This window comes from Chelonia mydas, chromosome 1, assembly GCF_015237465.2.
Source record: "Chelonia mydas isolate rCheMyd1 chromosome 1, rCheMyd1.pri.v2, whole genome shotgun sequence".
Taxonomy (NCBI): domain Eukaryota; kingdom Metazoa; phylum Chordata; order Testudines; family Cheloniidae; genus Chelonia; species Chelonia mydas.
The window spans coordinates 166608135-166632718 of record NC_057849.1 but is presented as its reverse complement, the minus strand read 5'-3'; the positions used below and the strand labels follow the sequence as shown (position 1 = coordinate 166632718).

At 40.5% G+C, this 24584-nt stretch overlaps 1 long non-coding RNA gene across 1 annotated transcript in view; it reads right to left on the bottom strand.

Annotated features, from left to right (window-relative positions):
- Positions 1-362: 362 nt before the first annotated feature.
- Positions 363-24584, bottom strand: part of LOC122464100 — a 94354-nt gene continuing 70132 nt past the window's right edge. Inside the window, exon 3 of the long non-coding RNA XR_006287976.1 lies at positions 363-1230. This is a non-coding gene — a long non-coding RNA (uncharacterized LOC122464100). The remainder of the gene's footprint in view (positions 1231-24584) is intronic.

The window sequence follows — 24584 nt, the reverse complement described above, 5'->3', positions numbered from 1 at the left end:
AAGGAAAGAAAGGAAAAAATAAAGGGCAGGGTGGGGGAGAGAAGGCTTGTGCCCTTCTTGCTGCTTTACAATGTACAACAAGGTAGGTTTGTTCAGGGAGTTTTTGGGGAGAAAGTGTGTGTGTGGCAGTGGAAGGGTTTAAAGATTATTTTCCTGTAATTTTTAATAGTGAAAATTCAGTTCTTCAGTAGTGTGGAAGAGTGTCTGGAGAACTAATTACATCATGACACCATAAATTTCAAAAACTGAAAGCTGGTCACAGAAAGAGGATTTTAATCAGAGTAACACCATTAAAATTCTAACAACGATTGAACATTTTGGAGAAGGGGTGATTTTGTTAGAGTCAGCACACCCATCCCTTCCATTAAGTTACCTTGAAGTCTTCCAGCAAAAGCAGGGAAGGTCAGACTTAACATTCCTCTGATATTTCTAATGTTAAAAACATCAGAAGAAAATAGTAAATAAAACCAATATTCACACCTTTTTATACCTTATGAAGGAGCAAAATGGAGCACAACCCTAATTGTAAAGCAAACAAATTCTTTGTAGGGTCACTTACCCCAGTCTGCAAACACTCATGCACATGTTTATCTTTAAGCATGTGAGTGGACATATTGGCTTCAATAACACCCCTTAAGTTAAGCACAGGCTTATGTTCTTGAAGGATCAGGGCCTCAGTCTCCACTGGTGAAGTCATCTATCCCAACAAAAACATTAATTTGCAGATTCTTTCTGGACATCACTATGGGGACTTTACAATCACCCAGGGATATGTTTAGAATTGGAGGTGTTCACTGATGTATACTGTACTTCAATTTGTCTATAAGCACTTAATTAATAAAAAAAGTTTTATGGTTTCCTTTATCTTTCAGTCTTTCCATTTTCATCTTTGCAGTTCTCATCAGCTTGTTCCAGTTCCTCTGTTCATTTCATAACATTTCCAGTGATCCTTCCTAGCTGAAGGCTTATATCCTACCTTTTTACCCTTACAACTATTTTCACCTCCTTGTTCAGCTGCATCAGCTTTTTGGGGATGTTTTTTTTTTCTTGTGCACTCCTGCCATATGCACAGTAATGTTAGATGGCAAGCATCAATTTTAGGCATGTATTAATTTATGTTTGGATTCCTCATTTCCCTTCTGTTTTTTCTCTCCATTACATGGATTTCTGTTCCAAAGTAAGAATAAAATGACATCTTCATATCTTCCACAGCATCACGTTTTAATTGACCTGCCAGAAGAAGCCAGAACATGTTGAAGCTGAACAGAGTATGTCAAACTAATACTGAGATTTTAAGCAATAAAATAAGAAACATTAACTGAAAACTTTGTGGCCTTATTGCTAGAGATAAGTTCCATGCAGATTGTCTAAATCTGGGTACATCTAAACACTTCAGTATTTATCCATCTGTGACTACCTCATATTTTGGTTACTCATCCTTTCCTCTTAATCACATTATAGCACCATTTTGTTTTGCTCCATTTTCAGAAGTATAACCACCATGTACACTGACCATAATACCACTCCTAAAAGTACAGTCTTAAGCAGAGTTATTTCAAAGGGTGCCTCCTTAAAAATAAGCATTCTTGGGTACCACATTTACACGTTTGTACCAGAAGACAGAATGGCAAGTTAGATAGTCCAGATCCACCTTTTCTATCATTTATTTGTGTAATCACATGGAACCTCAGAAATCATAGAATATAGTTTAAGACAGCCTTGAAACTATTCTTCAAACAACAAGAGAGTGCTTCTAATTAGTTTTGCCTTAGGTTGAGATGAAGAATGAACATTAAAGTCTGCAACACCTGAAAAATTCAGCTATTCCTGTTAAAAATGCATCAGTCTTGCATACAGCACAAGTTAATTTGGTTTGTAAACGCTAAATTAGATTGCAATTTGGTAGGACCTGGGAGGGATTCTCCCACCTGCAATAGAACATTTGCATTCCTGTGGCAGTGTAAAGAGGTCAGACCCAGCCAAGTGAGAATTTTGCTGATGTAAGAATTGAGTAAGACTTTCTTATGAAGCTCACTCGGCAAACCCTGGAGCTGTAGCAGACATTAGTATGGCTATTTTGGGTTGGTAGCCTTGGCCTCATGGCCTGTCATAATTTAGGCAGTCCACCCGGGGCTGCTAATTTACACTGAGGGCTGATTTAGCCCCCGCCACAGCCTAGAACCGGGAGGGTACAGACACATTAATGAGTACGGCAAGATGTGGACAATATGCATTATATAAACTTATGGTACATAATAAAAATACATATGTAGTAATAGAAAAGTTTTGCTAGCAGGGTAATCTCTAGCAATTCACTGCTGCTATGAGCACAATCAATGTGTCTGATTTTGATGTGACCCCATGGAAAAGCAGATTTCACACTATTCAAGGATTATTGGATCGAGGCCATTGACTGGCAGCTGTGTATTTCACTGCCCTTTTGAATGCCTTACAAGAGCTACATCAGTCTTTAATGTTACATTATCAAAATTAGGGCTGCGATGTTTTTCCAGTTCAGGACCAATTGCTACATTAATTTGTTCCAGTAATATAAATTCACTCTGTGCAGAGGGTTCTTGCAATACCTATGAGCCACTTACCTTTCGCCCTCAAAGGAGAGCATACTTAAATGGCATATCAACCTCATGCTGATGCTCTGCATAGAGGTAAATTTCATCCACAGTAAATACTCTGTGGACTTGGGCGGGAGCAATGCGAGGAGGCTTATCCTACTGTTGCCCATGTTGTACCTGTTCTCTGTACAAACAGAGGACTTCAGTCTCCAGGGTTGTGAATCTGATATATTTCACAATCACTACAAAAAGTAAAGCTTGGATCTGAGGTAGCCACCTGTAAAACACTTATTTTCAGAAATGTAGGCATGTTTTAATTACATAAATGAAATCAATTAACCAAAAACTAATAAGCTTCTACTTCATCCTGAGTTAGTACCCCCTGAAAATAGGGGTTTAGCTACACCCTTAGCTGTATCATTCCCAGGTGCCTTGCCACTCACTGATAATACAATATCTTCAAAGGCTTCTGTCTCACAGATGTATAATTTTAATGCTCACACTTGGGTGATTCCAGAATAAAAACACATTTGCCCTAAAGCGGTGCTTTAAACAATTATAATCTGAACTGTGAAAGTTTTCCAGTTTAACAGAACCATGAGCATTTAGTGAATGCTGTGTGACAAAATCCTATCCATGCCCATAGCTGTTAAGGATGAACAGAAATTGCATAGTATTCATATATAACTCCACACAGGGTATTTGTAATTCAGATTTGGCTCACAATGCATTCATTTACATTTTATAATGACTTTAGCAGACAAAAAAATCCTAGTGTATAACAGGTTCCCCCCCAGTTACCAGAATGTAAAAGAGACTGATTCAATACACTGGTAATAAGAGCACAACTTCTATTTTCAACATCATCATCCACAATGAGAAATAGTACCAGTCAGATTAAAGGCTTACTTTTCCCAAGGCATTATATGGAACTGAGGCCCCCTGTGTTCCACCACCCTCATCTTTAAATCAGAGTTCTGGCTGAGATTTCATTAGACTTTCATAGTAAGAGGATTGGTCATCCTTCCTCCAAATGATTTCAGTCTGCTTTCACCCTTTGATGCACCTTGTTAAGTGAATGAGAGTTATATGCATACCTAAAGGAGAATAGCCTCACAGATGTTTCTAAAGGAGAGTGGAGATGGCATGGGATGTGAGGGAACAATCTCCAACAGCAGATTCTTTTTAATGATGCAAAAATGTTTTACAGTTTGGAAATAAGTTCTAAACAGGAGGACCCTCCCATTTCACATTAATTATAATGTAGAAAGCCTAGATAATTCTTTCAAAGTAGGTGAGTAAAGAAAATGATTAAATCCTACAAGCCATTTAGCGTAGCTCATGCAAAAGTCTTCAGAGACAATGCACAACCGAGAGACTGAAAGACAGAGAGAACGTTTAAGCCTTAGAAAGCTCTTGTGTAAGCAGATTTTCTCTCCTTTTCTAGGAAGACAAGGAGAGAGAATCTTTGGTGTTATAAAAATATTTTGCACATTCACTTCAAGACTTCCTATATTCTATGCGGTTTAAATTCCTGTACATCTTTTGTGCTAAGTATTAGCGTATTGGCAAAGAGCTAAAGTCTTCCCTCTTTCTGCATGTAGAAGGAAGCAAAAGCCGTTCAAGCAGCATGAAGGTTAGGTGATGAATAGGCCTGCTACTACTATTCCCACTCCACTCAATCCCACGGAAGGAAAAGATGCTCTACATGTATTCAGCTCCCTGGGTGAGCAAGGAATGGGAAAACTGCTGTCGCCACACTGTCTCCCACCAATTCAGCAGAGAATACATTAGTAAGTTAATTATGACCTCTACATTGACCTTACATGTTTCTCCGCCTTCCATGGCCTGATCATTCCGGTGGGAAAGCCTATTGGAGCTGAGGATCAAGAAACAAACAATTCCACACACAATTCTGATCTTCAGCCTCCTGCCATCACAAGGTACAGAAGTCTCAGGAGATCCAGGAGTTCTGATGACTCAATGATCTTCCCAATTTACACAGAGAAAGTGGTGGTGGGGGGGAGAACAACAACTGCCCTACCCCAGCCTCTAAGGGGAATGTACTCCAGTAGGCACAGGCCCTTCTGCCCCTGTTCCATCCAGCACAGCCCTGGTTTAGACCTGCCTTCTCTGCTCCCCCTCCCGCATCCAGCTCCTCTTCCCGGTCCCAGTTTCCTCACTTAGCCATTCCCAGTTTCCCTTAGGATTCCCTTTCCAAATCCCAGTCTTCGTCTCCAACAACCTAACTTCCAGTTTCAGTCACCCTTCCCAGGCTCATCATCACAGTCTCCCTGTTGACCCTTTGTCCCAATCTCCTTATTTAACCAGTACCATTTCTTGATCCTCTAGATCCTTCATCTAACTTCAGTCTCCCCTCTCCTAGTCCTGGTATCTCCTGAAGGCTCCTTGTCCCACTCTCTTTGCCCAGCCTGTCTCACCACAAACTTGGCTTCCTACCACCAAAGAGTTCTTGTCCGAATCTCCTCCCTCCAGGGCAACCTCCACCCACCTGGCTCTTGTCCCCTCTACATTTGAGTTAAGCAGCTTCCTCTTCCACATTTCCTTGGTGCCAGCAGAGGGAGCATTGAAAACACAGAAAAACAAGCTCCTAGCTATCAGTTCCTATGCCCAGCTGCCCCTCCTCCCCGCTCCGTGGCCCCTGGATAGCCAATTGCAAGGAATGTTCTGGTCAGCCCCTGGAGCCTTAGGCTGGAGTATGCTCAGTGTGACTAGAGTTTTTGGAGAATTTTGCTTCGCTAACAAGTCCCTTTTTCAAATCCCTGTTCAAAAGTATGGAGGCACTAGAGCTTCTCATTGAAATGGTTCTAAGTTCGGGAAGGGTGAGGGGTATCTTTAAACCTGAGTGTGACAGGACATGTCTCACCACTTTAGTGCCTCCTGCTGGCCATCCTGGGAATTAGCTCTGGTTCTCCAGTGTGCCTTCATCTAGTGGTGTCTCGCTGCTGTCTGTTCTATCATTAGGACCCATGTTGCTCTCAGGACTGCTGTGTCCTCTACTGGACACAGCCTTTCGGCTGTGCCCCACTTGGGTCTTTCCCCCTTCCCCTCCCCAGAGCTTTCCTCTGCCCAGCAACTCGTCTCAGTGGCCTCCTTCAGTCCAGGGTCTAGCCACCCGCATCAGTGGCAACTGGGGCAAAAGGGGGGGATGGTGGCAGTCACACGCTGCGTCACCTCCAACCCCTGCCGTCTGTTTCCCTGGGCCACTTCCCCGCAGCCCTAGCACCTTTCTCCACCCTTGTATCAGGGCCTCCGTCTGGTAGTAGTCAGCTGGGAGCTCACTCATGCTCGCCTGGCCCCTCCCAGCACGGCTCTGATCATGGTGCCATCTCTTCTCCCTTCTTTAGGGCAGCCAGTCCTCCCTCCTTGAACTCCACGGAGTGGCTGAAGCTGCTCTTGTCAGCAGTCCTTCTTATATGGCCCAGCCTGGCCCTAACTGGCTGTCTCCTGTGCAGCCTCCCCGGAGATGCTTTAACCCCTCTTCTGCCAGCGTGGGGCACTTGCCCCACCACACTGGGCAACATATTTTTCCCTAATCTCATTCTTAGAAACAAATTAACCATTTTTGCTGAAACGTTTCAAAAACATTCAGCCTGAGCAAAGAACCAACATGCAAAATTTCAGCTAAAACAGTTAAAGTCTGGTAAAGTAATAAGCAACTGATAACAAGGACTTATAATGAGCAGCATTAGTTGCAGTATTTGGGAACAGCGAGGGTGACCATATATCCCATTTTGGCCGGGACAGTCCCTTTTTAAAGCTCTGTCCCAGGCAGCCTGAGTTTTTGGCAAAAGTGGGCATTTGTCAAGTTTGTTCTTCCAACCTGATCAGTTGTCAAGAGCAAATGGGACAAATGCCCACTTTTGTCAAAAAAAAAGTGGGAGGCGGAGGAACGTGTGTGGAGAGGTGGGCAGGGCTCAAGTGAGCAGTGACTCCGGTCCCATCCTCGTGCTGGGGGCACACAGGGCTCGGGCAAGCAGCAACTCCAGCCCCAGCCTTGCACCGGAGGCAGGAGGGTGAGCAGCGACGCCAGCCCCAGACTGGCGCAGGGGCCAGCCCCGCATGGAGATGGGGGCTTGGGCCAGCGGCTCAGGCCAGGGGGGTGCCTCAGGCTAGCCCCACATGGTGTCTCATTTTCCCTTTGGGAAATATAGTCACCTTAGGAACAGCTGCTTATGAGGTATGCCTCCTTTAAGAAACCAGGAAGTGAAGCCAGTAAGAGGTGGGATCCTGGTGGGGGTCATGTGGAAGAGAAATCTAGAGACGGTGTAGGACCCTGGAATAAAGTTTGTTCTTGATTGCATTTAATCCTCAGTAGTCTTCATGTTATTGGGATACCACCGTGGCAATGAGTATGGGATCTACATGAGGCCACCTTAATCTTAGGTTGCACTACCAGCTCTGTCTATAATAAGTGCTGAATATTATGATAATCATTACATATAGACTATCTCACATTCACTTGAGTTCTTATCTTCACTCTGATTTTGTTCTGTTTTTAGTTTTTTCTCACTACCTCTTTGTAACTTTCCAGCACAATTACTCTAAAAACATCCTCGCCATTGAGTCAGAGGGAGACACCCCAGCTATGTTCTCCCTGGATGCACATAGAGGCTTTCAACTTCAGGCTGCATCAAGATTCTTTAAAAAGCACACACAGGCTCCCTAAATCCTCACTAAGAGCCCTATCCAAAGCCCACTGAAATCAGTGGAAATCTTTCCATTTGTTTCACTAGGCTTTGGCTCAGGCGCCGTGTCTTCCAAACAGAACAAAAGTTACACTTAGGAAAAAGTCAAGTGCCACTGGGTAAAAGTGTCAGAGGGCTGCAAGCCAGGACTAGGAGTGGAACACACTGTTTTTCAATCCCTCCTTTCCCTTCCCAAACACACTTTTCTTCTCAGTGCCCTTTGGAAGTATTTAGTTCAAATAAGCAATTGAGTCAGAGTCCTGATCTGACCTTTTCCAAATGTTATCTTGCATGATACACAATTGCTTTAAGACAAAGCGCGAACAATTATTCAAATTTGAGAGTCAGTTTGTTGCTAACAGAAAGCAAATAGCTATTTAACCATGCCATTTCAGAGCTGTTGAGCCCTGGAGCTTGCACCGGGTCTCCACTATCAAAAGCTTCTGCTAGAGTACTTCTCCAAATCACTGAGTGGTGATAAACGGTTAGGTATTTAATACAAGCCTAAATCTATTAAATACAAATTACATTAAAGTAACATTTAGGTTTTGATTTAAATCCAGAAGCAACTGGGGATGGGGTAAATCAGAAAGGTTCAAATTGTTAGAGAGAGAGAGAGAGAGCGCAAGAGAGAGAGAATCTAAAACTTCCTCTGAGCTATGATTTTAGCCAATCTATAACTAAGATGGTATAATGTGCTATTTTGATCATTTTGGCTTAATACATTTGCCTCCAGACTGACAACACATATGCCAAGTTTTAGTTTGACTCACTTTGAAACAACTGAGATAATGAACCCTGAAAAAGAAATTGCCTAAGCCTTTAACTAGAGGAATGTCAGCATCTGCTGCTTTAATTTACAGTACAGCCTCTTGCATTTAAAAACAAAAACAAAAAAAACCCACACGTGCTTTCATGTCCTCTCTTCCTTTCACCAATTATTTTCTGTTTTAAAACTTTAAAAAAAATTCATTTTTATTAAGTTTCAGAAATCAGTAGAGAAAGAGGAAAAGATAGCAGTAGATTCAAACCCAATACTGAAATAGAATATTGGAGACTGAATCCCATACAAGAATTTAATAACCTCAGCAATTTCTGGGAATGTCCCAGCAAGCTAGCTTAAAGGTGACCGTCAAAGGAAAAACTTTTTTTTTTTGCATCTTTATGATGAATAATGAAAGCCCCGAAGACCTTTTATGTTTATTTTTAATCTGATTATGTTTTACATTAGAAATCCAGGTTCTGTCTAAACTGAAGGACACTGTGATGACTGGAGAACTAGTGGAGTGGGAATGTCACAAAGGCTAAGGGCTTCACTGGAGAGGGCTATGTCTACACTTTGGGCTGGGAGTACCATTCCCAGCTCAGAGAAAGATACTTGTTACTCCTCTCACCAAGCAAGTGCACTAAAAATAGAACACAGCGGAATGGACTAGCTGTCCTGGCTGCATGCCCCTACAGATGCTATGAATTCACTGAGGGTGGCTAGCCCCTCCTGCCACACATGCTGCCACAGCTACATTCTATTTTTAGCACGTTAGCGCACTGAAAGCTAATGCCGGTATGTCTCCTCAAATTGGGAATCAGCCCCTCCCTCCCAGAATCCAAAGTGTAGACATACCAATAGCTAGCACCGGCTCTTACTTCAGTGTTGACATTAACCCAGCTCCTGGGGACGCATACAAAGTCTCTAGTTCTAGCTTAATGACGCGTTCAATCCAAACTAGTTGATCCATCCTGGGATATAGGCTAAAGCTCAAGTAAGACTTTCACCCACTTTGCACTGAGGATGCAAGCTAAACCAGTCAAGTTCTGGTTGTCTTCCAATGCTTTCCCACAATTCCTTCCATGTGCCCAGAAGGACAGACAAGTTCTCCCACAATTCACTGTGACAGAATCACAAGAGCAGAAAAAATCTGAATTTTTTTTTGTGGATTTTAATTAAAATATAGTTAAATTCAATGACTAATTAAAATTCTGGATTAAGGCAGCTTTAAAAAAAAAGATGCAATACCTTTGCCCCTTCCATTAAGGTGTATATATTCACAGTACACATCCCAGACATCCACTAGAGGTTTTTCAGCAAAATCAGAAAGGTCCATGTTTGACTCCAGATATTTCTAAGTTAAATATCAATGAGAAAAAATCTTCCAGGCCCTCTAAAGAAACCAAACAGGGGACAAATCCAGTTTTTATACAGGTGACCTGAAAGGACTTTTACAAGATACTGGAATGAAAACAACAAAAACCTTCAAAATTATCGTGCATTAGTAGTGGACATGAGCTCCTGTGTTAAATGGAGAGATCATTACATTCAAATAGATTTCCTTTTGTTCTACAGAGATGTAGAGCAGCCCAATTGCCCAGCACCCAGAACAATATGGCATCCTCATTGTTTAAGAGCACAAGGTCATGTTGGTGGAAGTGATGTAGTTTAGTGCTCTGGCGTTCTACATAACAGCATTTGGACCCGATCCTGGGAGAGATGAGTTCTCTCCGCTCCCACTGAATTCCAGTGGGCCTTGTGGCTGCTCAGCACCTGTCAGAATTGGGCCACTTGTGTAAAAAGTAGAGCTGGTTGAACATAGGTAAATACACTTTGTAATTATTTCTTTTTAAAGTGCTTGACTTGCTTCATTTGTATTTGTGATGTTTTTCAAATTTTGCCAAAAAATTCCAAAAACATTTTTCCCAAGAAACATTTCTGGGGGGAAAAAATCATTTAATTTCTATGGGAGAAAAAAACCCTTTTCCTGCATTCCCACCCCCAACTAGAAAAACACAGGAGGCGCAAGCAATGAGTGTTTTGTCCACCCTGCCCCCGAAACAAAAAAAAATGAATATTTATTTTAAATAATTCATTTGGAAACTTTTCATTGCAAAACATCAAACTGGCAGAATTCATATTTTCCATGAAACTTTTCAATTCTATTGACAAGCCATATTTCATTGAAAAAATTTTGCTGGAATATTTTTAATCAGTTCAAGGGGGTGGGGATTAATAGAATTTTGCCAGAGTCCTTATGTGACTAAGGCATAGCTGCTGCTTTTTCTTTTTATCCAGCCCATTTCAAAGTAAACAGGTAGTATATTCATGCTGGGCCAAATCCTGAAAATTCTTACCCTCAGGACAAACTCAGCTAAAACTCACAACAAACTCAACAGAGGTTTTGACTGAGTCAGAATTGAGCTGACTGAGAAAGGACTTCACAGTTTAGGCCAGTATGCATAAAATTAAATTAGTAGACCAGGAATTAATATCTTCAATGTGTCTCCACTCATTTGTCTTCCACAAAAAATTACCTTGCTCCAAATCCATTCCCTTTTTCACTGCTCAGAAGTGGGACCATAAATAATATGTATTTAATTACTCTACAGCTGAAGGCAGAACATTATGGGTTCAATATGGCTAGATGCTGAAATCTCTAACCTGATCCAGCAAAGCAGTTAAGCGTGAGACTATTCACATGCTTGAAGTTAAGCAAGTAGTTAAGTGTTTTGCTGGGTCTGGCTTGAATGCTCAGCATCTTACGAGACTGAGTCCTATAGTCTTTCTTGCCACCAAGTAACTTACTGAGTGTTCTGGGTCCAATTTCCTAGTTATATTCAGAAGGATAAGATGACCTTATCCACTTGCAAGTAGGAAACAATCTCTGAGAAGTAAATTAACACTGCAAATGACCACTCTAATATAAAAAGCATCTTGTGCAGTTGTTGACAGTACTCTTGGGAACAGAGGGCAAAATTCTGCACTCTGTTACACCCGTGTAAATCAGGAGTAACTCCACTGACTACAGTGCCAATTATTACCTTCAGAGCTTCTCTTATATGTTGTATCCTTTCACCCGAACTTTGTCCTGTTTGCAGACTGTAAGCTCTGTGGGATGGGGACTTTGTTTTCCTTTATGTCTGTAAAGAAGCTAGCAGATTATAAATACTACTGTGACAAAAGTAAGTAATGATACGCCTCATTTAAACTTAGGCAACTGAGATCAGAATGACAGGTTTCAGAGTAACAGCCGTGTTAGTCTGTATTCGCAAAAAGAAAAGGAGTACTTGTAGCACCTTAGAGACTAACCAATTTATTTGAGCATAAGCTTTCGTGAGCATCCGATGAAGTGAGCTGTAGCTCATGAAAACTTATGCTCAAATAAATTGGTTAGTCTCTAAGGTGCCACAAGTACTCCTTTCCTTTTTGAGATCAGAATGTGGCCTAGAGTACCCTCTCTTCCAGTGTCTGGTATCTTTAGTTACTAAGTAGTACCACAATGAATGAAAATTCAAAAAATTCAGCTATTGGAATTGTATGCAACCTTCTCTACATTGAAGAATAAAGTTTGTGAATGAGTTAATTATCGTATCACCATATGGATCCCTAAGGTCCAGGAATTTATATGATTCTTTGAGGTAATGTATGTTCTTTTTGGGCAGTGGGGGAAAGGGATTGGTCTTTGTTTATGTTTCCCAAATGATTGGCTCTGTGTTTAGTGGTTCCCACAGAGAAATCCTGGCCATTGGCCAGACTCACCATGCCTCTCATCTGACAACACTGAACGTAACCAGTTGTCTTCATCTTCCCTGTAAGCATGGGCTCTCCATAATCTAGGGGTCGATTTGCTTTCCATCATTATAACCCCACTCTATAATTCCATCTTTTCCATTGTGTTACAGTTTGGTGTACCTTATGAAAAAAGTTTTACATGGTATCTCAGAAACATTAAATATTCATGCGAACTCATCACCCGCTGTCAAACTAGATTAGCTCTTTTCCTACACTTTTGTGCATCATGCCAGGGCTGAAAATTACTTGATAGAACAGTATTACTGCATTCTGTCATCAGTCTGACTAATGGCATCATCATGATCATTTCTCAAAACCAATGCCACATACATTGGGAAATTTGTCAAAATGACGTTAACAGACACAGAGTATTCTGTGTACTGGAGGTTTTTCAGCAGTCAACACCTTAAACAATTAACACCACTGAACACCCACTGAGAATTATTACAGTGAGAGACCCAAGGTAGCTTATTTATGGATACACTTAAAACAAAACAAAACCAAAAAAATGTTTGGAATCACACACTGAATGCCAGTGCATGCAAGAAAATATTTGTAAGCTATGGTGTTGCCCAATGCTTCTGATTTTGGCAAGAGAATTTTCAATTCCCAATTATAAATAGTAATAAAAACTATTCATTGTGGACCCAGGTGGTCAAGACCCTAATCTGCATAGAATCCCCTTAGCAGATTCAGTGTAAGTTATTTTAGATTGGTCCCAAATCCCTTGCATGCAGGACATTGGATTAGCCAGTTGACTTTCGTTTTCAGAGGTATTCCATATATCACCCTAGCGAAGATATTATGTTGGCTTGCTAAAATGCCGAAGATGCTGTTTTTCAGGAGCAGAACCAAAGATGACTAAGTAGTTTGGGAAAGAAAACCCAGCGTACTGCACAAATAATACTGAGGAGAATTAAATTATTAAAGATAAAGAGCTACTGGATATCATATTTATGTCTCTGTTAAATTGGTTTGGCCTCTTTTACTAAAAAGCTCTTAGTATGCTCAGAGAATTTCAGAAGGGAATCATTTTTCACAATTTTATAAGATATTTTATTCTAAGCACCTAGAACTAACTCCCTGCCACTAATCTCACAGGAGTCAACGAACGTTGAGAGTGCAGCACACCTGGCAGGACTGAGCCCAGAGAGTACAGAAAAGTTTATGGCTCAGAAATATTCAGAAGATCTCTGTGTAGTTTCCATACTCAGTAACAATAGATTTTATACTACCAGTGGAGGCTCATTAATTTAAATTCCATCTGCAGACATGCTGAATCTCCAGCTCGCACAGAAGACCTTGAATAGACCTCCTGCGGTCGGGTGAATTTTACTTATTTATTTAATTATTTTTTCATACAAAACATACATTTTAGGCTTAGTCTATTGCATCATAGATGACAGTGTCTCTCAGAAAATCAGAGACAGTAAAGGGAATTTCTTTCAAATATTTCACGGCAGAGTTACAACAGAAAATCTTAAGGTCCAGAAAGTTGAGCCTTTCGTCTTCTAGAAAATAAGGGCAATCAAAAATGTGTAAAACTTTCGAAACCTACTAGGGAAACATTCCCTGCACCTGACCCAAAAACTTTCTGTTGCATCTGACAGCATAATCGTTCCCAAGGCTTAAAAATGCTGATCATTTTATTTATGTGAAACCTTCCCATTATTTTTTCCTCCACTTGAGCATTAAATATTAAAGTACTACCCTCCCACAGCAAAGTTACTATATTTGAAGGTCAGAAAAAGCCCCCCATGGATATTTGGAAACATTAGTAAATGTTTCAGGTTAATAAAAAAAAAAGAAAAAGAAACTATTGCAGTAATCTACAGTATAATTCCTTATACATAAGCCTTGTTTGCTAACCAGCAATATATAATTTTAATTCAAACTATTTAGCTATCCCTTGAATTAAATTAAATCAAGAGGCATATGTTTAGTCTAATAAGGTGTAAATGCGATAGCATTTAATAAAACCTGTTCTTTGTCCCAAAGTTCCATGAATGCAGCATTACATTAGCAGAATATAATACCTGTAGAAGGTAGAGATGGAGCAGTGTCTATTATTGTATATTTTCTTTTCTTAAAAAAAAACCAGAAACTATTTCTCAGGCCTTACATGTCTGTCTGAGATGTTAACTATTTTAAAAAATACAGTTGAAATATTAAATTCCTCTCCTATACCAAAGTAGCCTTTTACCTACAAACTCCATCTAATCACTATTGAGAAAGCGGCCCACAGTCTTGTCTTTAAGGATCCTCCATTAACTTCCCTGCAAAGCACTCCTTCGATCCCACCTTCTGCATACAAATTAGCAGGGCACTCCACAAGTCACAGGAAGAGGCTCCCAAGACTGTGCTACTGGAGTGGAGACCAGGGGAGACTGGTCTCATCCTCCAGGAGGCGATGGGTGTTCCTGTCCTATGGGTCAAGCCACTGGAGATGAGTCAGGGGGGAGCCTGGCTGTTCTTCACTCAGCTTGTGGCTCAATCTCCGCCAACAGCCAAACAAAGTGAGTCTCTGGTTTCCAGACAGAACTGACACTACCCTGGAATGGAATCTGGGGGCTTCTGCCACATCTGGGTGCCATCAGATGAGGGGTACACTGCTGAGACTGAGTCTGGAAGATGGGCAGGGTGTAACATGGAGAGCTCAGTTTTAGCTCTCTCCTCCCTGTCACAGCTGGACCTCCAGTAGTCACCAGAGTAAAACTTAGCTTTCAAGAGCACTTTCCATCTGAAGATTTCAACACGCTTTACAAAGGAGATAAGACAGCTGAAGTTACTCACACAAGGTCACCCAACTGGTGAGTAGCAAAGTCAGAGCCTAGCCCTCCTAACTCACTGTCTAGTGCCCTAGCTGTTGGGCCACACAGAGTCAGATCTGACTCTATTGTCCCCTGTAGGTTAGGAACTTTTTCCTCACAGCAGCATTTGTAAGATAAAGACATAGGAAGCATACAAACGAATCTAGCTTGGAAATGCCACCATGTCTCCAGAGAACAATTTGAACTCAGCAACTTTGTAAAATGTTGAGGTCCCAGAGAACAGAATGGCATTAGTTAACACAGTATTTCATGGCACACAAGTCACTGTGGTACTAAAAATCCCTTTACCACAATATTTCGATTTAAGACATATTATTCAGAGTTTCAAATGTAAAATTATTAGACAGTCTGCAGGTAAGGAGACTTTTACTGCAGATGCTTCTCCAATAAAAAGCAAATCAGAGTCAGATGCTTTTTGCTGTCTCACCTGAAGACTTACATTCAGTAATGTTTGTTAGAAGCTGGAGGACAGTATTTGTCTTTTGGACACACTTAAAATATGTAACAGTTACATTGTAATTACAAGTGTAATTACACAGTGTCTATGCCTTTTTGATAGCTCTAACTGCAACTTGTCATATAACCAGGAAGCTTACTACCTGACTAATAATAATTATAGTGTATTTACAATGTTGTCAGTATATCTGGGTTCTAATAGTATATGTACATTAAGAACACCAAAGGAGTAAGTAGTAAATCACATATGTCGTGAACATTCTGGTTATAAGAATTAGTGCTAGTTACTTACTGAAAAGCAAAACCATGCAATAATTGCACTATTATTTCAATGTAACTATCCTGTAATTAGAGTACCCCTGTTATAAATTGTAACTCCTTTTCTTAGGCTTGGATATATGCTGTTTACAAAAAAGAAAAAAGCTCATAAAATGTTAGTCTCTAGAAAACATTTAAACAGTCCATATAAAATCCAGCTATGCACTTTCTTTGCTCCCCAGAAACTACAAAGAACAGATAAAGGCTCCATGGATTTTTATTGGACAGGATGCAAGGTGATCAGAGACTAACACAGTTTATAAGGGTTTCCAAATTAGAACATTTTAGGAAATGAGAAGGAGGCATTCACAATGGATTTAAACCTCATAACTATCTTTGCTGACTGTGTCCCAAGCTTTGCTACGAAATAGTGAATCCCCTTTTGAAATGTTTAAGCTGAACAGCTCAGACTGCAGTTGCAGCAAGCTGACATAGTCAGTATACATCATGTACTGGCAACTGATGAGAGAAACATAGACTATGCAGAAATTTAAACTAACCTGCTGGAAAAGAGATTTTAAAATGCAACGTTTCAGTGAAAGGTCCCCACTTGGGACCTCATCCAAAGTCCATCCAAGTCAGCAGAAGGCTTTCCATTGACTCCAGTGGGTTTGGGTCAGACCCTTGTTGTCCGTTATGCCCAGAAAAAACTCAAAAGCAAATCTTCAGCCTCTAAAGTCTTGGCATCACTTTCACTGTATTGCCTGTGAATGATACTGCATGGTTTTACTTTTCAGTAAGTAACTAGAACTAATTCATATAACCAGAATGTTCACTACACCCATGAAAAAAGCTTATGTGTATGGATTTATTTTATGGGGGATGCAGTTCCAGTTGGTGTCTGTAGTTCAACAGAACATTTCTAGAGAACTGTCCTGCTAGACAATCAGATTTCTTAACTCATCTCCCACCATCCCATTCAGTTTATAACAGCTGATGAAACAGGCAATCTAGTTAAGTTTATATCCACAACTTTTTGGTAAATTTACTGTAACTGCAGGCAGGCAGCCACTCAGGATCTTTTTTATGTTGACTAATATGAGGCTCCTTTATGAAGGATAGAGAAAAACTTATGCTGAAGTTTGCTGGTACATATATTTGCACCTCTTTTCAATATTTATATGTGCATCTTTACATAAAAGAAGATAACAAAAATTGGTTTTAGGAACAAAATAAAAAAAGTTAACACAGTTTAGGAAATAAGTTGTAACTGTTCTCAAAGGATTTTAAATTCAATCATCCTATTTTTAAAATCAGCCAACAGAGCATTGTGGCATCAGAGGTAAAAATGACAATATTATAGCTTCCAAAAGGAACACATTATGGCCCTTATTCAGAAAAGCATCCTTATTCAGAAAGGGTGCTAAAATATATGTTTAACTTTAAGCATTTGGATAAGTTCCAGTGAAATCAAGAGGACTTAGGCCCTGATTCAGAAAAGCATTTAAGCATGTGCTTGTCTATATTGTAATATTAATAACTGAAACTAAAGTAATCTCAATATAAAATTTCCTTCTTTATTCACACTGCATTAAATGCTGCTCCAGTCACTTTTTTTTCACTATTTATTCTTAGCGCTACATGGGTTATTTCAATATGCATGTTTCCTTTGTCAGTTTTCTTAAACATAATAGCTCCTGCTGGTAATAGCTTATCTAAAGTGATCACTCTCCTTACAATGTGTGTGTGTGGGGGGGTGAGAATCCTGGATTTGTGCTGGAAATGGCCCAACTTGATTATCATACACATTGTAAGGAGAGTGATCACTTTAGATAAGCTATTACCAGCAGGAGAGTGGGGGTGTGAGGAGGTATTTTTTCATGCTTTTTGTGTGTATATAATAAGATCTTCTATACTTTCCACAGTATGCATCCGATGAAGTGAGCTGTAGCTCACGAAAGCTTATGCTCAAATAAATTGGTTAGTCGCTAAGGTGCCACAAGTACTCCTTTTCTTTTTGCAAACCCAAGAGACTGTCTGAGGGAAGGAACAGACTGCCCCTGTGCATCCTAGAAGTACTGTTTTACCCAAGCCTGTCTCACCAAGGCTAAAAATAGCTGAGGCTGGTGAGACAGAGAAGGTACCTTGCCACACAGGTTAAATCTCATTGGTTATCTTAGGTTGACAGGAATAAAACTAAGTCATACAGATTCTGATTCAGCAAAGTACTTTAGCAAATGTCTATCTTTAAGCACATAAATAGTCCCATTGATTTCAGTGGGATCACTCATATGTTTAAAGTTAGGTACATGTTTAAGCATCTCTCTGAATGGGAGCCATAATCAAGATATATTTGATTAATTGTACTCCATTTTGCTGTGATAGATGAAGTCCTGTTAATTTTGAATTATCTGTGAGTTTTCTGTATTCTTCTCTAGTAAAATCTAGCCAGTCAAGAATCTAAAGTAGGTAATTCTATAGACCTAAAATACTTATTATCCCCAGAGGAATATTATGGCCCTTAATGCTGAAAAGTGTTAATATTAAGTTTGAGATTTAAAACCCACAAAAGCCTGGAAATCTAGCATTATGGTTCCCATCGCAATCTTACTTCTATCTCTTTGCATATACGCACTGCAGTAGATGATACAAACTTTAATTACATAACACTGGACAATATGAAATATTATTCAGCTTTATTAAAAAAATGGAAACCAAACTTTTCTAGAATTAACAAAGAGCTCAGCTACAAGAAGTGCAATTAAAAGAATACTAAACTAGTCTCCTGTTTCTTTCACAACGCTAAGAGATTTTCAGATTCCTATACTACAAAATTTGAAGAAACTGGACTGGACAAATATCACTTAAATGAACCTGAAGGGCACCCTCATGCAATCCAAGTGTTGTAGAAGTTCAGAAAACAAATGGGGTGAACACAAAATGGAAACCCAGTGTTGGTTTACTAAGAGTTTCTGAGGAAAACCTACCCACTGAGGTAATTTATGTTTACTGCATACATTTCTGTTTCCTTGTTTGGCTTTTATTAATCTCTGAAACACAAACAATTGCTTGATGACTCTGAGATTTCCATTTGTGACAGGCCTTTTTGTGCGTGCGCGCACACACAACTGAAATGGACCGTTTTGTTTTTTTAAAATATGTAAGTCAAGTTTCTGATCTCTTAGACTTTTTCCTCTGCTCACTGGACCACAAACTATGGATTTTAAACAAACAGCATGGTCAAGAGTAGTTGTAATTAAAGTTGGTTTTGTTTTTGAGTGACGTATGGTTTTCTTCAATATTAACAGCATGTAGCTTACTACTTCATGGAAATGGCAGTAAGTGTTATAAGAGATCAGATTTTAAAATGCATTGATTTTCTTTGCAGGTATTTGTCCTGGTGCAGAGAGAATAGGTTACCATTAATATGTTTGAGATAAAACTCTAGTTATCAGGCTATGCTACCTAAAATAGTCTCGCATCAATGCAGTTTGAATTATACAATTTAAATCAAATATCTCCAATTACAAATGTTTCATAAAGTCTGAGATATTCAGAAGGCATTAAAAACTACGGCTTTCTAACTGACTGGGTTTCATATTCTGCACCAGAACCAATTACGATGAGGCTCAGACTCCAGCCTACCTCCCAGCTTCTAACTCACCCGTCCTTGGCAATATGAAAAGTGTAGAGTTTTTCAGACAAAGTGGGAAGTATTAATGCTAGAGAGAGAAGTGCTACACCAAGCATCAAAGCGGAGAGGAAGTAAAGGGGAAATTGGTAAGATCAGAGTGAGAAAAAAGTGGGGCTGCAGGCAGGGGGAGGATGAAATGATCAGAGATGGGAGAAGAGTTATCCAGGTATATTGGTACCCTCTGAAAAATTAAGTAGTGACCACTGTCAGAGACAGGATAATCGACTTAATAGATTGATAGTCTGATGTTATGTGACAAATCCAGTGTTCCTAAGAGAGATGGACAGGATCAAAAAGCCGAGGAGGAGACTGGCTGAGGAGGGAAAGACAAAAACAGACATTGGGATATGTGTTCGTGTGTACACAAGGACAGATAGAGAGAGAGAGGCAGCAGAATGAAGGAGGAATGGCCAAGAGGAAAAGAGTGAGGTGCCACCCCTTGCATGGGAACTTTAAAGTTAACATTAAAGCAACTGAATCAGGACCAAGAAACTGGCCCATATATTTTTACAATTATGTTTTTGTTAGAACGTAACAGGAAGGCACCCCAACTTTAACCTAGAGAGAGCTGGACCTAGGCACATAAAAGGTAGCTGGAGGATTGCAAAAGGCGAGGTACTTGAAGACTGTGAGCAGGACACCAGAGCAGACCTCTGGTAGCCCTAGAGAAGGGGGTCCTGGTTGGTCTCTGACAGCGGAATGAAGCTCCAGAGTAAATGAAAGCACAGTCCTGATACTTTGACAGTTTACCAGAATTACCATCTGGAATAGCTTTCTTTCATCCTTTGGACAGTAATGTGTATTTGTGGGTATGCCCCAGAGCTAGAAGTCTTAGAGAGATGCAACTCTCTGCTCCCTCTATTGGGGGAAAGCTTGCTTGGGCTAGCCTCATTTACATTAATTATAATGTTGATTACTCATAGTTCCACATACTGTTTTCTCTGTTTTAGTTGGAATCTGGCTATGTTCTGATTGTATAATTGATCATACAGATTTACTGTTCATGGAAGGGCAGAATTGTGCAAGATATACTCTGGAGTAAATGGGTCATCCTGACGTTCGTTGATGGTGGTCTCTAGTTTGGGAATAGGATTCAAGTTCAACAAGGCGCAAGCAAAAGGCTGTGCCCTTGAGATCAGGAATAATAATCCAGGGTGCAGGGACTCTGTCCAAGGGACCTGTTTTGCTCTAATTTCCCCACCTGGATATTCTGACCCCTGTGTGAAGTGACTGGATTGGACTGGAAAGGAGTAGCAGCAGCAGTGGACAGCTGATTTAGCAGCAAGGACTGAGCAGGGCAATGGCGCAGAGCTGAGATCACAGAAATGGAACAGGTAGCTGTGCTGTGGAACAGGACCTGGTGTTGCAGACTTCTCTGAACCACAACAGACAACTACCCCCTAACAGCCCTGAATCTAACTGGGCGCACAAGTGGGATTGTAAGTGCTTAGAAATTGCTTAGCCCTGGTCTATACTAGGACTTTAGATCGAATTTAGCAGCGTTAAATCGATGTAAACCTGCACCGGTCCACACGATGAAGCCCTTTATTTCGACTTAAAGGGCTCTTAAAATCGATTTCCGTACTCCACCCCTGACAAGTGGATTAGCGCTTAAATCGGCCTTGCCGGGTCGAATTTGGGGTACTGTGGACACAATTCGACGGTATTGGCCTCCGGGAGCTATCCCAGAGTGCTCCATTGTGACTGCTCTGGACAGCACTCTCAACTCAGATGCACGATTGTTTGCCGTTGCTCTGACACAGCGGGGGGCGACTGACGACATGGCTTACAGGGTTGGCTTCAGGGAGCTAAAATCAACAAAGGGGGTGGCTTTACATCAAGGAGTATTTCAGACAGGACTTCACGGAGGGTTCCAATAAGAAATGGTGCACCTAAGTTATTGTTCTTATTGGAACAAGGAGCTTAGTCTGGCCTCTGATTGATACATGGCTAGATTTACCTCGCTGCACCTTCTCTGTGAGTGACTGCAGTGTGACCTAGAGGAATAAGTCCCCTAGACAGGGGGTGGGGGGGGGGGGTTGTAAATGAGTACAAAACAAATCTGGTCTATTTCTTGTTTTGATACACTCCATCTATCTTTTACATCTGTGGCTGGCAGCAGACGGTGCAGAAGGACTGCATGCCATCCACATCTCATGGCTGCTCAGCAGAAGATGGTACAATAGGACTGCTAGCCATCCTCATCTCTTGCCTGCCCGGCAGAAGATGATGCAATAGGACAGCTAGCAATCCGTATCGCCTGGCTGCTCACCATAAGATGGTTCAATAGGACTGACTGCAGGACTAAAGAGAATGACTTGATCAAGTCACTGCAAATTTAGTCCCTGCGCCCATGTCTGCCCAGGCTCTCCTGATCGACCTCACAGAGGCGACCAGGAGCACCTCGGACATGACGATGACGGCTACCAGTCCTATTGCACGGTCTGCTGCCACAAGGCAAGGGGTTGCTGCTGCTGTGTAGCAATGCAGTACCGCGTCTGTCAGCACCCAGGAGACATACGGTGACGGTTACCTGAGCAGGCTCCATGCTTGCCGTGGTATGGCATCTGCACAGGTAACTCAGGAAAAAAGGCGCAAAATGATTGTCTGCCCTTGCTTTCACAGAGGGAGGGAGGGAACGGGGGCCTGACGATATGTACCCAGAACCACCCGCAACAATGTTTTACCCCATCAGGCACTGGGATCTCAACCCAGAATTCCAATGGGCAGCGGAGACTGCGGGAACTGTGGGATAGCTACCCACAGTGCAACACTCCAGAAGTCGACTCTAGCCTCGGTACTGTGGAAGCACTCCATCAAGTTAATGCACTTAGAGCATTTTCTGTGGGGACACACACACTCGAATATATAAAACCGATTTCTAAAAAACCGACTTCTATAAATTCGACCTAATTTCGTAGTGTAGACATACCCTTAGTGACTGTGAGCTCCAAACCTCAATGAGCAGGACACTTACAACTTAGAACTGGGGGTTGGCCACATTCCTGATACTCTGGATTTTGCTCATTTTATTGTATGTAAATATATAGGTGGTTATTGTGATTCTTTTGTGGTTTTCCCCCCCCTCTTTTCCAATCAAAAGGTATTTATGGTCCCATGTTTCCAAGGACTCTGAGTGGTTGCAAATGGGGAGAAAACACCTACAAAGGTGGCCAGCATGATTTTATTTTCATTTCCTAGAGCCAGTTGTAGGAGTAAACCTCTGAGCCGAGTTGGCAACCACAGTTCTACTTATTTTAGAAACAGATCCATATACTGATTGAACTCAGCCCTTGTTGTTGCCATTGGCACCTGGCAGAAAGTTATATTTGCATTAAAAACAAACAAAACTAATGTCTTGTTATTTCTATCAAAACTATGAAGCTGCAAAAAGAAAACTGATTTGATATAACCAGTGGGAAATCAGACAGACAAGAAGAATTATAGAATGCAACTCCTCAGATAAATAAAGGGGTTTGCCAAGGACCATACCCACAGGAAATCTTTGAAATATTCGGATCAGTATATCTCAAAATATAGCATTTTTTCTCTTAGAAAAGGCATCATGTATAATGTGAGTTTAACTCCTTAGCATTCACAAATCCAGATGAATCTGCACAAACCTATAAGATAATTTTTTGCTCCATTAGATCCTAACTGTGTGGAATACTGAATTCTAAATGGATGACATTAATTATCCAACTCTAAAAATACACAGTAGTCTAAAGGACTTAAGCCTATGGATATGATAAATGATGGTGTAACTCAGCACAACAGAAGTTGATCAACACAGAGCATTCTATTATAATTTTGAGCAACAAATTGTCAACATGTATTCCATGTATAACTCCAGAGAGACATTTGGAGAGACAGTCACAGAAAGAGAACACAGACCATCATAGTTATATAAATGTCAGAAAAAATGAGTACGAAGAGGCATGAACACCAAACAAACCTCTCTCAAGTCCATAAGCCAAGAAGCTGCAATACCGAACAAAGAGATTAATGCACATTTTACAAGCATGTGAAGATTCTTTTTGTGCTGCACTGCTAATGAAGGTAGATCTTTATACCCCATGATCTGAAAAACAGCATGGTGTAATGTACTAAGCATACAAATGGAAACCAGGAGCCCTTTAACTCCAGTTTGGGGTTTGATAATGACATTAGACAAATCACGTAACCTCTCCTGATCTCAGTTACCCAGCTGTGAAATGCAGATGATATGTGAACTAAATCTATTACCCCCAAAGGTTATGAAACTGCATTACTTAAAGCTTGCATGAGTGAGGAGTATTATTGCCCGTAAAGCTCCATAAATATTGCACAAAATACCATTCAAAATTGTAGATAAATATGTTTGTGTTTTCTTTTCCTCTAGTATAGTACCAAATGAGTTTGTGGCAGGGATGTTCAAAATGAGGACACATTTTAAGTGACTATTGGAGAATATTAATAAGAAATGACTTCTGAATTTGTGAGGATAGGTATTCATGCTGGCAACTCAATTCTAAGAGCGACAATCATCCATCTGGGGAACAGAAATATATGTGATATATTTGTCCAGTGAAAGCTAACCAACATTGCTCCATCCAGTTTTGAATACTTAACAATTGCAAACCTCCCCAAACAACTCACAAACCATCTATAGACCAGTAATGATTTGCTGAAATTATTCGTTGAATAACTTTGAATGGCAAATTCAAGAAAATTGTGATCTGCTCTCAAATAATTTCAAAACAAAGGCAAAAGTCATCAGACAAGTTATTCCGTATGAACTATGCTCCCTGTTCCAGTGATTAGATCTTTAGTTACGGAGTTATCACCTCCTCATGCATTTCTTTGCTCCTTATGATCTGCTAAGATTTCATGTCAAATTTCCACACAAATATAATATGGTTAAGACGGAGGAAAGATGTGTGTATTGTTACTATGTTTTATAGTCGTTAACATTCCCCTGTTATATTTGTTTGCCACATTTGCATTTACCTTTAGATAGGTTCGTATTACTGTACATTTCCTTGTTATTATGACATAACTTTAATCTGCAGTCATTATGTCAGCCTCTCTCCTCAGTATTAATTTTCCTTCTGTGCATAACGGCTCTGATAGCTATTTTTTCCTCTCACATTTTTTTGTAATTTTTCATTGAATCCTAGTATTTTCATCACTGTGGCTTATTTCCAGGATGCAGCACACACCCCAGCATGGGCAGCATGGCCACCCTTAACAGCCACTTGCTGAAAAGGGGTTCATGATTCAAAAAGATGTCCATGTTCGTTAGGTGCGATTTACATTTGCCTGCATTCTCATGCACTAATTTGTTTGGACTTTTTTGTTTGGTTTATGCATTTTATAGTTGCATAGTTACTTGTGGATTTTCCTTAGTGTCTCTAACTAGGCACATGTTCCAATACAAAGAAAATGTTAATCATTTAAAAACCATCACAATAAGATATATCCCTCAGTGACCTGCCTTGAAGGAAAAAGAACAAAGCCATA